This window comes from Chrysochloris asiatica, unplaced genomic scaffold, assembly GCF_000296735.1.
Source record: "Chrysochloris asiatica unplaced genomic scaffold, ChrAsi1.0 scaffold00085, whole genome shotgun sequence".
Classification (NCBI taxonomy): Eukaryota; Metazoa; Chordata; class Mammalia; order Afrosoricida; family Chrysochloridae; genus Chrysochloris; species Chrysochloris asiatica.
Window position 1 is genome coordinate 6,959,529 of NW_006408603.1, and position 13,550 is coordinate 6,973,078.

Below are 13,550 nucleotides of genomic sequence, written 5' to 3' on the forward strand. Positions count from 1 at the left end.
ACATTGTTTCGTTCTGCTGTGCATGGGGTCACTGTGAGTCGGTTCCGACTTGATGGCACATGACAACAACAACAGACAGGGCTGGTGAAAGAGATGGGGATAAGACTCTTGTAGTTCAATAGTGAATAATTGTTATCAGGACTGATTGTGAGGGTTGGAAATGTCAAGGTAGATGTTTTATTACAAAAGGAGAGAAATGGTTGTTCTTGCAGTCCAGGAGCAGAGGATCCTGGGACCATCAAGGGAGAAGAGCAGAGTGTGGGACACTATCCAGAGAAGCAGTGATGCCAGAGATGGAGGCAGAGATGATGATGTGGAGAGATGGCGCGGCTGTGGACTCTAAACTCAAGAAGGGAGAGGGGCTGTGTTCTGGCAGCTGGGAGTGGGGGTAGGCTTGCAGGGTATGCCCTTTGGTTGTATGAATGATTATATATTTCTGAGTGCTTAGGTATACATAAAAAAAAAAAAAAGAGAGAGAGAGAGAGAGAGAATGGAAACAAATGCTGTTGAATGATGATGCATAGAGGGAATTGTAGTCATTGCAATGAAACGAAATATGATTAAGATCAGTGTAAAGCTGATGTTCTCCCATGTAAACTATCACTCAATTCACAATAAAAACTTAACCTTAAAAGAGAGAGAGATGGAACAAAAGGGTGAAGTCACAAAAGAAGTGATCAATTTCATTGGGTCTACAAAAGGTTAGTGTAGACAGTAGGATCATGGTGATTGCTTTGAGACAGAAGCAGCAAAGCCAAGAACTGCTAGCCAGCTTGATGCAGAGGGAGCCATCATAAGGATGGGGTAGCAGAGTGATTGGCAGATGGCCAGGTAGCAGTCACAGGACATCACAGCCATCAAGAGACACTCTGCTTCAGCCAGGGATCCAAAGAAGTAGAACTGTGTCAGGCAGCCAGCCACAGAAATTTTCTTCTGTTCAGCTATAATAATGAGCAACATCTTGGGGATGATGTTGGAGGTATACAAGAGCTCTAGAAAGAATACGGTCATCAAGAAGTACATAGGGGTATGAAGGTGATGATTGAACAAAACTAACAAGATAATGAGAATGTTTCTGGAGATAGTCAAGGTGTAAAACACTAAACGCATAATAAAAAAGGAAATATTTAGCTGTTGGATGGAAGAGAATCCTTGAAGCACAAATTCCATTACAGTTGTTTGGTTTGCCCAAGATAGGCTCACCATGACTCTGTTTCCCTAGAAATAGGAATAAAACATGCCAGAAGTAGAAAGTTCTAGCTTATACACAGAACATGGATTTTCATTCCCCACTCTGATTTTGGATTTTGGGGTTTTTTTTAGGAGGAGGAGTTAGACCTTTTTCAAATCCTCACCACTGGACCAATAAACAACATTCTTATCAATGGAGAAAAGATTGAAGTTGTCAAGGACTTCATTCTTCTTGGATCAACTATCAACACTCATGGAAGCAGCAGTCAAGAAATCAGACAATGTATTGCATTAGGCAAATCTGCTGCACAAGACCTTTTTAAAGTGTTGAAGAGCAAAGATGTCAGCTTGAGGACTAATGTTACAATATCAGGTCCGCCATTTTAGGCTGTACCTACTGGGGTTCTTCCCTCTCCCCTCCCTTCAACTCCATTTTGTCTACTTCCCCACCCTAAGCTACAAGGCGCATAGTTTAAAGGGCAACATGGCTTTTGATAGGCCAGAGCTAAATCACCCCAGCAATGACCCCTCCCTTCCTGTTGATTCTCTCTCCTTTCTGCCCCCTCTCTCTTTTCTTCTGCTCCTGCCTTGTCTCTTGGGCCGAGGTCACCTTCCTCACCCTGAATAAAAGTCTCTAGATGGGCTGTCTGGTGTGCGGTATGGTTGATGAGCTACGCCGGGGTTTATTTTCCCTTTCAACTAAGGTGTGCCTAACCCAAGCCATGGTATTTTCAATAACCTCATATGCATGCAAAAGAATTGATGCTTTTGAGTTATGGTGTTGGAGGAGAATATTGGAAGTGCCATGGGCTGCCAAAAGAACCAATAGATCTGTTTTGGAAGAAGTACAGCCAGAGTGCTCCTTAGAGGCCAAGATGGCCAAACTTTGTCTCTCATACTTCGTACATATTGTCAGGAGGGACCAATCACTGGGGAAGGATATCATGTTTGGTAAGGTGGATGGTCAGAGAAGACCCCCAATGAGATGAATTAGCCAAGTGGCAGCATTGATGGACTCCAAGGAGCTCTGGTAGCATAGTAGTTATGAATTGGGCTGCGAACCTTAAGGTCAGAGGTTCGAAACTACCAGCTGCTCCACGGGAGAAAGATGAGGCTTTCTACTCCCGTAAGAATTTATACCCTTGGAAACCCTGTACAGGGTTGCTATGGGTCGGAACCTACTTGACGGCACTTAACAACAACAACAACAAGTGTGGCAACAGTGGTGAGGTTGGCTCAGGATCAGGCAGTGTTTTGTTCTGCTGTGCATAAGGTCGCGAAGAGTCAGTACCGACTCGGTGGCTCCTAACAACAACAACAACAGCAAAGGAAAAGAAGTCCCTGATTGGTGCAAACATTCATGCTTTCACTGTTAACCAAAAATTAGGAGATCTGAGTCCTCCCAGAGTTGCCTTGGACTAAAAGCCTGGTGATTTACTTTTGAAAACAACAACCTTGTGGAGCACAGTTCTATTTGGGCACACATGGGTTGCCGTGAGTCAGAATCAACTCCACAGCTACTGGTAACAGGTAAACAAGAGAAAAATAATGTGAGTGAGGTTTAAATGCTCTAATTCAGCTGTCAGCAACCATATTGGAATAAGCCAGGGACAGATGTGCTTTTTCTCACAGTAGATGTAAATAGATTAGACCAGTCCACTAAATAGATTTCGTGGCCTAAGGCATGTGTACAAGAGACCAACTGAGTGTAGGCATACCTCATTTTATTGTGCTTCACAGATACTCCTTTTTTTTGGTTACAAATTGAATTTGTGGTAATCCTGTTCTTGGCAAGTCTATCAGCACCATTTTCCCAACAGTATGTGCTCACTTCATGTCTCTGTGTCACATTTTGGTCATTCTGACAATATTCTGAACTTTACCTAACAGCAACATTGCACACTTAATAGTATCCCATCTAGTGTAATAGTGTAAACGTAATTTTTATGTTATTGTTAAGTGCCATCAAGTCGGTTCTGACTCATAGCGACCCAGTACAGGGTTTCCAAGGCTGTAAATCTTTACGGGAGCAGAAAGCCTCATCTTTCTCCCGCGGAACAGCTGGTAGTTTCGAACTGCTGACCTTAAGGTTCACAGCACGATTCATAACCACTACGCTACTTATGCACTGGGAAAACCTAAAAATGTGCATGACTCACTTTATTGTGATAGTAGCTTTTCTGTGGCATATCTCTGAGGTACGACTGTGTAAGACAGCCTCAGGTCCTTTTGAGTAAGATAAAGAAATGTAAGTTTCCTCTTTGGTCAAATGCTCACTACAAAGCCCAGGGGTAAACAGCTATCTTGCCCAACCCCTGCTTCTTAAAAATACTGCTGTGGCCACAGGCATCGTCTTTTAACCACTTTAGTATTCTTAGTTCCCTTGCGCTGGATCTGTATCTTCTTAGGAATGATAATTATAGTGGAACCAACTTTTTGCAAGTAGAGATTGGAAAACTCAGGCATAGGCACAAAAGAACTGTGTGAGTATAATAATGAGGTGTTTTCCAAGACTATCCAGAGACCCTGGAAACAATGCTAGAGGCTCTGCTTTATAAGAGTCAGGCTTTGAACAAGTTATTTGACTTCTCTGAGATACTTTCTCATCTTTAAAATGGAACAGTGGGTTGGAAAAGAACTTAACTTGCACCTTGCTGTTGTTGTTAAGTGCCGTCGACTCAGTTCCAACCCACAGCGACCCTGTATAGGGTTTCCAAAGAGCAGCTGGTGAGCTTGAACCACTGACCTTGCAGTTCAAATGGCTTTGCAGTCTGGTGCATTAACCCACAGCTCCACACCAGGTAACATGTGCTTATAAATGACCACCGCTGTTACTTAAATTTACCAAGGATTTGCCCTTATTTTGAAGGGGGAATTGGTCACAATTCTCAGGTCTCCTTTGCAGCTCCCTGCAGAGTGTATGTCTCCATGTGCCTGTAAGTCATTTAGTTGTGTAAGATGTTCCTGCTATCTATTAGCATATCAACAATGCTTAGCCTTTGGCAATAATACATTGATTCCATTTTAAAACTTATCCAGAGTGATGTTGTTGTTAAGTGCCTGTCAAGTCGATTCCGGACCCATAGCGACCCTGTTATAGGGTTTCCAAGGAGCAACTGGTGAGCTTGAACCACCTTTGCAGTTCAAATGACTAAGAGTGATAGGTTCCATTTTGTGGAGTACTTGTTCCAGTTTTCTAAGTGCCTCACAGACTAACCTGGAATCTAGGTTGAACTGTAGTTCTGGTGCCCAGAGCATGCCCATGGGGAATGTGGGGAAGGACTTATTCTATTCCCTGCAATAATAATAGTCTGTAATCTTTACAGAGGCAGATTGCCACATCTTTCTCCCACAGAACAGCTGATAAATTTTAACCAATGAGCTTCGTTAACATCCAAGCACTTAAGCTCCACCCGAGCTCCTGTATGGAGGCACAGAGAGGTTAAATAATGTGCCCATGGCCATCAGTTAAAAAGTAGTAGAGATGAGGTTGACTCCTTCCATGGAGCCTGGGGACCACAAATGTAAAAGATAGGCTACTTTACGTCATCTCACAGAGGGTGTGGAGCAGGTGGGACACTTTTACAAGGCAGCCTCTAGTTCAGTTTTAAATTTTAGGGCAATCTCATAAAGACTTACACTTTCTGGCTGTCACTTGGACTTATTTTTACACTGCTACCTTTTTGGCCTTTCTTTATAATCTTAAAAAAAAATGTCAGGAGGCCAAGCCCCTGTGGGCCCAAGCGTTGTTGACCGTCCAAACCATAGGCTCTGAGGATCAGACTCTAGCTACCTAGTAGACACAGCAAACTGTCCCTCATCTGATTATTCAGTAATCCTTGTTAGTAATCTCATACATGAGCCCTGGATATCCACAGACAAATGTAAAAACCTTCCCTAAAAGCCGAGACTGTAAATTCCAAAAAGGCAAGTCCCCCCCCATCCAAAAAAAAAAAAAAGCTAAAGAGGATAGAGAGAAACACTGTAAACTGATGATATATGGAGGGGATAATAATCAATGTAATGAAACAAGCTATATGAATGGTTGAATGTGAAGCTGATGATGTGCCCTGTAAACTTTCACTCAATCCAAAATAAAAAGATTTAATCAAAAAAACAAAACAAAAAACCCATTAAACTTTATTTCCAAATAGTATATTAAAAAAAAAAAAAAAATGTCAGGTCAACCTATTATTTCAAATACATAAGGGAGCTTCAGAAAGTTTGTAGGAAAAATGGAATAAAAAAATAATGAATTTTTTTCCCCAAAACTTTTTGAAGCCCTTTCATAGAAAAGTCCTTTTTTTGAGCATGATACAAGGAAATCATCACATCTTCTCTATAGCAACTTACATTTCTGCTGCAGGGCGGTTGCATCACCTGGATACTGTGCAACAAGGCATGATTAGGAAGGAAGAGTGAGTGAATGGTAAGATTAGAGAACTGATTAGAAAGCTAGTGAAGATTGGTTAATAGGATAGGCTCTGAAACTAAACAGGTAGCAGATGTTCAAATCCATGCTCAAGTGTACAGAGAGGTGAGCCTTTAAGGACAGAGCAGTTCTTCTGCCTCCAGGTCTGTACCGAAAGAGAACAGAAACACCTGTGATTCTGGCCTCCCTACCCTAATCTGGAGGTCCCAGAGTGGTTCAAATGGTTCATTCTCAACTACTAACCTAAAGGTTGACAGCTTAACTCACCCAGATGCACCCTGGAAGAAAGTTCTGGAGATCTGCTTCTTTAAAGACTACAGCCAAGAAAGCCCTTGGAGCAGTTTTACTCTGGAACATATGGGGACACCATGAGTTGGAATCCACTTGATAGCAGCAGGGGTCTTCTGTTGTTCTTCTCATCGTTGTTTGTGCTGTGAAGCCACTATCTCTTTCTCTATCTCCTCAGCAGAAGTGACGACATGTAGCAAGGATATTATCAATTCTGTTAAAGTGCTTTTGTGTTAACCCTGCTCACATGCACTGTTTGACTCTAGAGCCACCGACCAACAAATCTCACACTATGTCTGTAATTCAAATTAGCACAGAGCTGAGGGAGTGGGTACTCAGTTGAGTGATAGCTCTCTCCTCCTTCTTTCTTTTCCTTTTATTTCCTTTGAACCACTCCTTTCCTCTTCTCATTTTTGCCCAGCACAGTCATTAGTGTCTATTGTTGATAGACTTTTTTTGCAAGGACTTTTCTCCTTTCACTGTTGGATGTTCAACAAGAACAATGTGTGAAAACTATTGCAGACCCACCTAATCCATTGCCATCCAGTCAATGGCAACTCATAGTGACCCTATAGGACAACGTAGAACTTCCCCATGGGGTTTCCATTTCTAAGGCTAGATGTAAATTGTTATGGAAGCAGATTGCCACATCCTTCTTCCGCAAGTGGCTGGTGGGTCCAAACTTCCAACCTTTCTGTTGGCACGACAGGCTTTCTTTGAAGACAATTGTTGTTGTATTGTGAAGTGGTGTCAAGTTGGTTCCAACCCATAGCGACCCTGTATATGGTTTCTGAGGAGCGAATGGTGAGCTTGAACTGCTGACCTAGCAGTTCAAACAGCTTTGGAGTCTGGCACATTAACCCACAGCACCACACCAGCAGACAATTAGAGGTAATGAAAACATTGAAGTCCTGTGTAGTCCTGTAGGATAACCACTGGACTTCTAACCACTAGGGCAGCGGTTCAAACCCACTAGCCACTCACTCCTCAGAAACTGTATACAGGGTCGTTATGAGTCAGAACTGACTTGATGGCACTTAACAACAACAAAACATTGGAGGATTGTATTGATGGATGATTTTTAACATTCTTTCCTATATTAAGATTTTATTTTTCCTAATTGGGAAGCATTCCATTTCCTAAGGATACACATACAGCAAGTGTGTGGGGGAAAGAAGGGATTTACCATAAGGCAAACACAAAAACACCCAGTGAAAAGGCAGTGAATAATCACTGGTTTTGTCATTTCCATTAAAAATATAACAAAAATGAGAGGATATAGTGATTCGGGTGCTATCTGAATGGAATCTATTGTCTCAGTTGAATTAAGTGGTCAAGGAACTAATCAATCAATTCAGTCAACACCCCTCTGATTGATAAGCATAGCTGACTCATATCTGCTGGTTCAGGTAGACAATTAGTTAACTAATTAGACAAATAGCTTTATTTTCTTACTAAACTGATCTGTTGGGTTAGTACATTAGGAAACTAGTAGCTTCTAGTAAAGGACAAACTCAGAACAGGAAAAAACACACAGAATATACACCAACAGAATAGAAGGGTACTACCTGTCAGAACTTCTGAAGAGTTCACGCCTACTTAGGGTAGCCAGGCCACAGAGATGATAGCATGTTCATCTCCCTTGGATTCAGAGAACTGGGCAGACATCTGGAGTCCTGCTTTTATCCAGAAATGAGCCTCCCTGAGCAACTTATAAAACTAAGTCAGAGACTGTGGGATAAAGCACTGGACTGCAAGGTTGGTTTGAACCACAAGGTCAGCAAGTCACCAGCTGCTCCTTAGAAACCCTATACAGGGTCGTTATGAGTTGGAGCCAACTTGATGGCACTTAACAACAAAAAAAATAAAACCTTAATTCTATCACAACCATGATTGAATGTAAGGGAGTTTCTCAGGGGTGCGTCTTGTAACACTTTTTATCTTGTAAACATAAAAGGAGAAAGATGTGAACAGAAAAAAAGGGACCCATTACTACAGTAAATAAGAGCTAGAGGTAGACTGTGAACCTGGGGTCCCTGCACTGTGAAGCTCCTAGATCCAGGGGAAGAGTGATGCTGAAACCCACGAAGATCTCCAAGAAATACTAGGTCTACAATTGCTTAAAGGAGACAAGGACCTTTCCCCAGGGCTGACAAAGATTCTTCCCCTAAAGCTGGCACACTGAAATTGTACTTCTAACCAAACTGTTGTTGTTTTTAAGTGCTGTCAAGTTGGTTCTGGCTCATAGTGACCCTGTATAGGGTTTTTGAGGAATGGTTGGTGAGTTTGAACTGCCAAACTTGCAGTTCAAACTGACCTTGTGGTCTAGTACTTATGTTACAGCACCACACCAGGACTCCTCTAACCAAACTGTAGGCTCATTCTGTTCTGCAGGTCAGGAATATTCTTATTGACATCTAGATACCAGTGTAGAAATGCTTAAGTAAAAGGAAGACATGAGGAAGTGAAAGAACTGAACAGAAAATTTCAAATGGCAGCTTGATAATAAAAAGTCAAGTATTATAATGAAATGTGCAAAGATCTGGAGTAAGAAGACCAAAAGGAAAGAACACACTCAGCATTTCTCAAACTAGAAGAACTGAAGAAAATATACAAGCCTCAACTTGAAATATTAAAGGATTCTATGGTCAAAATGTTGAATGATGCAGAAAGCAAGGAATACATAGAGTCACTGTTCCAAAAATGGTAGATGTTCAACCATTTCAAGAGGTAGCATATGATCAAAAGTCAATGGTACCAAAGGAAGAAGTCCAAGGTGCACTGAGGCATTGGCAAAGAACAAGACTCTGTGAACTGGCAGAATACACATTGAAATATTTCAACAAATTGATGCAGCACTGGATGAATTCACTCATCTATACCAAGAAATTTGAAAGACTGTTACCTGGACAACTAATTGGAAGAGATGCATGTTTGTGCCCGTTCCAAAGAGAGGTAACCCAACAGAATGTGAAATCACTGTGTAATATCATTACCATCATAAATAAAATTTTGCTAAAGATAATTTTTAAATGAGTGCATCAGTACACTGGGAACTACCAGAAGTTCAAACTAGTTTTAGACAAGGACATGGAACAAGTGATATAATTGCTACTTTTAGATGGATCTTGGCTGAAAGCAGAGAATACCACAAAGATGTTTACCTGTGTCTTATTGACGATGCAAAGGATTTTGACTCTGTGGATCATGACAAGGTATGGCTAACATTGCACAAATGGGTATTCCAGAACACTTATTGTGCTCATGAGGAACCCTACATAGACTAAAAGGCAGTTATTGGAACAGACAAGGGAACATGAGTGGTACAAAATCAGGAAAGGTGCAAGGCAGGGTTGTAGTCTTTCACAATACTTATTCAATATGTATGCTGAGCAACTAATCCAAGAAATTTTATATGATGAAAAATTGGGGGAAGACCAATTAACAGACTGTGATATACGGATGATACAATCCTGCTTGCTGGAAGTGAAAAGTACTTAAAATACTTACTGATGAAGATCAAAGACCACAGCCTTCAGTATGGTATGCACTTCAATGTATACAAAACAAAATATCCTTACCAATGGACCAATAGACAACATTATGATAAATGGAGAAAAGATAAAAGTTGTTAAAGATTTCATTTTCTTGGAATCACCATCAACAATCATAGAAACAGCAGGTAAGAAATCAAATGACATATTGCTTTTTGCAAATCTGGGGGACAAGACCTCTTTAAAGTATTCAAGAGCATAGATGTCAGTTTGAAGACTAAGGTGCACCTGACACAAGCTATGGTATTTTCAGTAGCTTCATATGCGTCTGGAAGTTGAACAATGAGTAAAGAAGAATAAAGAAACATTGACACATTTGAGCTATGGTGTTGGAAGAGAATATTAAAAGTTCCATGGGCTTCCAGAAGAGCAAGCAAAGCTGTATTCAAAGAAATACAATCAGAATTCCCCTTGGAAGCCAGGATGGCAAGATTTTGTCTTTCATACTTTGGACATATTATCAGGAGAGACCCAGTCCCTGGAGAAGAGCATCATACTTGGTGAAATGGCGGGTCAGTGACAAAGAGGAAGACCCCCAATGAAATGGATGTTTCACTGTCTTATGGATATTTGTTTTCTTTGCCTACTATTGTAAAATAGACACTTGAGAGGGATAGAAAGGAGTATTGGGAAATATGATTACAGAAAGCTTGTAAGCCCATCTTCAGTCTATAACTGATTTGAATACCTAAAAGGGGTTCTAGAACTTGCCCAGTGAAATAGGCTTCTTGCAGAGACTTTGTAGTGTATAGGACCTCAGGTTGAATCCTGAGTCCCATCCAGAACCTTCTGAAGTGGGACATTCCCACTTAAAAGGACATGCAGACCAGCTCGTAGCAGCTAGAGAAAGAGAAGATACTTCTTGAAAGAAAGACCAGTAGGAAAAATCCAAAACAAAAATGACAGTCTGATTGGCTACTATAAGAACAAGCAAGTTGTTCACCTGGGAGCATCAAGGCAAGCAATCAAGTCTCTTCAAGACAAATGCCCCCTCCAAGACTGAAGCTCAAAGGAAACACATGAGCAGGCATCTAAGCTTGCTGGCGACCACATTGGTCTACATGTGAGTAGAAGTGGGAGAAAGGCAGCAATGAAGATATGGGCTGAGTTCGACCATGTTCCATAGATTCCTGTCAACCTTGAGATGAGAGAGAGAAAAGGAAGGACTGCTTGTTCTGAAGTTTGGGAAGAATTGGGAACTCCTGAGTTCTAGCCCTCCATGGACAATGACCTGAGTTCTAGACTTCCATGAAGTGGCCAGCTGATATGAAGTGGGGGGAGACACACAAGAATGCCCAAACTTGCAGATAGTACCCATTTGATCTAGTTTCGATGGCTTGATGATCAGAACTCAACTAGAGGAAGATAAAGAAATTTGATAAAAGAAGCAAGTGAAAATCACTACAATTTGATGAACTTGGCAAATACTTATGGATGTAGTAGCTCAAAATATCAATTGAGAGGGAAGGAGTCTTTATGTCAAGAATCAAACCTGTCCCCTCTGTACACAGGGTTGATAGGGACAGGATACCTAAAATGGGGTGGGGGCTGGGAGCTATAAAGGCATGAAGTGGCTGGATTACAAGTTTTCAAAAGAGAGCGTTTAGTTTCAAGAGTGTGTGAGGAAAGATAGAATCCCCACTGAATAACTTTCATCTTGTCTAGATGGGTCTGGTGAAAGGAGATGGGGATAAGATTCTTATGATTCATAGTGAGTAATTCTTATCATGACTAATTGTGATTGTCACAACTGTAATGGTAGACATTTTGTAACAAAAAGTGGGGAGTAGTTAATCTTACATTCCAGGAACAAAGAACCCTAGTACCATCAAGAGAGAAGAGCATGAGCAGAATGTGGGACCCTATCCAGAGAATCAGTGACACCAGAGATGGAGGCAGAGGTGATGGTATGGAGAGACAGAGCAGTTGAGGACGTTAGACTCATGGAAAGAGAAAGGCTGTGTGCTGGCAGCCAAGAGTCTGGCTTGTAGAATGCGCCCTTTGGTTGTTTAAATGATTATGTATTCCTGCGTGTTTTTGTGTACATCAAAACAAAACAGAGGGAATAGAAGCAAATGCTGTTGAATGATGATGCATGGAGAGGATTGTAATAATTGCAGTGAAACAAAGTACAATAGCTTGATTGCAAAACCGATTTCCCCCCATGTAAACTATCACTCAATTCAAAATAAAAAGTTTTTTATTTAAAAAAAAAAAAAAAAAAGTACCATGGACTGACAAAAGAGCAAACAAATCTGTGTTGGCAGAAGTACAGCCAGAATGCTCCTTAGAATCCAAGATAGCCAGACTTCATCTGTCATACTTTAGACATAATATCATAAATCATGAGGGACCAGTCCCTGAAGAACGACATCATACTTGGTAAAATGGCTGATCAATAAAAAAGAGGAAGATCCCCAAGGAAATAGATTGACTCAGAGTCACAGGCAGTGTTTCATTCTGCTGTGCATACGGTTGCTATGAGTCAGCACTGACTTGATGGCACCTAAGAACAGATAACATCTAACAACTGCATAGATTATTTTATTTATTGATTTAGTGGCAAAATTAACTTGAATCTTCACTTCAGGTTAGAAGAGCTGTGGCCAATGTGGGCTACTCTTGCACTTGGACTTCAGGCTCTTCCATAAATAATTTTAGTTCAGTATCATTTTTCTGCTTACATTCTATGATGGAAAAAGTATGAATTAGTTTTCTTGAGTCTTTTAAGTGACTTAAGAGCACTTCAACTTCTCAGAGGTTAAATGAGGAAGTTTTTGTTATGTTGTTTGCTTTGCAAGGCTTAATTTCAATATTTCTTGTCATTTTAGTTTCTTATTTTTTTCTTGTGACAAAGCAAAAGCAACAGAACTATTTTTTTCCAGGTGACTCCTCGAGCATACATAAATTATATGGTAATCCTTGTTCAATCATAAAACACTTTTTTGGTAACCATGACTCTAATTGACTGTTTTCCAATTTGTCTTGCTAAAACTGTTCTCTTCCAGACTTTGTGTTTGAAAGTTCAAAGGGAAGAAGCCCACTCACCTACATAATTACCAAGCTTACATATTCCATTTAGTTTGCATCTTTATTAATTTACTATGCAGACTATATTAATTTTGTAATGCAGACAGAAGATTATAAAGGTGCACACATTAACCTCAAGTTATTTATAGTCCAATATACAAACAGATAATGTAAATAAAATGAGATATTAGTACAACTGTTTTAAAAGGAAAACTGAAACTCAAAGAAATTAGAACATACATGCATATAAATCAATTAGCCAAAGGTCATTGTACTCAGCAGCAGCAGAGACAAATCTAGAAACCAGGTCTCCTGACTCCAGTTCCTCGTACTTAACAGGAGGATATAAGTAACCTAGGAATTAATGCTTTTGTAAACCTTTTGTCATCAGGTTCCTTTCCCAGAATTTGCTTAAAACTTTGCCATAGGAAAACTGCAAAATCTCTCTTCCAGTTGTTTACTCCTGTTTCATAGCCATACCCAGACGCCAGAGTTAAAGTAGACAGACCTCCAGTAGGTACTCACACTTGTGTCACCTCTTGTCCTCCCTTCTTGAGTGTTCTGCCCAATGGAACTATGACATCACAGTACTCATAGCTGCCTTTGATAGCTTGGATTTTGTGACTAAAATACAGTAGGACCTGTTCAATTAATAGCAAACACCTCTTTCTGGACTGTAAGATTAACCACTCCCCTTTTTTTGTTACAAATTTCTATGTGTGCAATTGTGACGGTTGTGATTAGTCATGCTAAGAATTATTCACTATTGAATCTTATGAATCTTATCCCCATCTCTTTTCGCCAGACCCATCTAGACAAGATGACAGTTATTCAGTGGGGACACTTTCTTTCCCCCCCATACACTTACACTAAACTTCCTCTTGAAACCTTGTAAGCCAGTCACTTTGTGCCTTTATTGCCCCATTGTTTTAGGTGCCAATGTCAAAGTTGCCCATCCCTATCTACCCTGTGTACAGAGCAGATAGCATTGATACTTTATGTAAAGACTCTTTCCCTCTCTGTTGGTATGTAGAGTAACTACCGCTCTGAGTATA

At 40.6% G+C, this 13,550-nt stretch overlaps 1 pseudogene; it reads right to left on the reverse strand.

The window, feature by feature from the left end:
- The window catches only part of LOC102812413, a 4,051-nt pseudogene extending 2,845 nt beyond the window's left edge, over positions 1-1,206 (reverse strand).
- Positions 1,207-13,550: the final 12,344 nt, after the last annotated feature.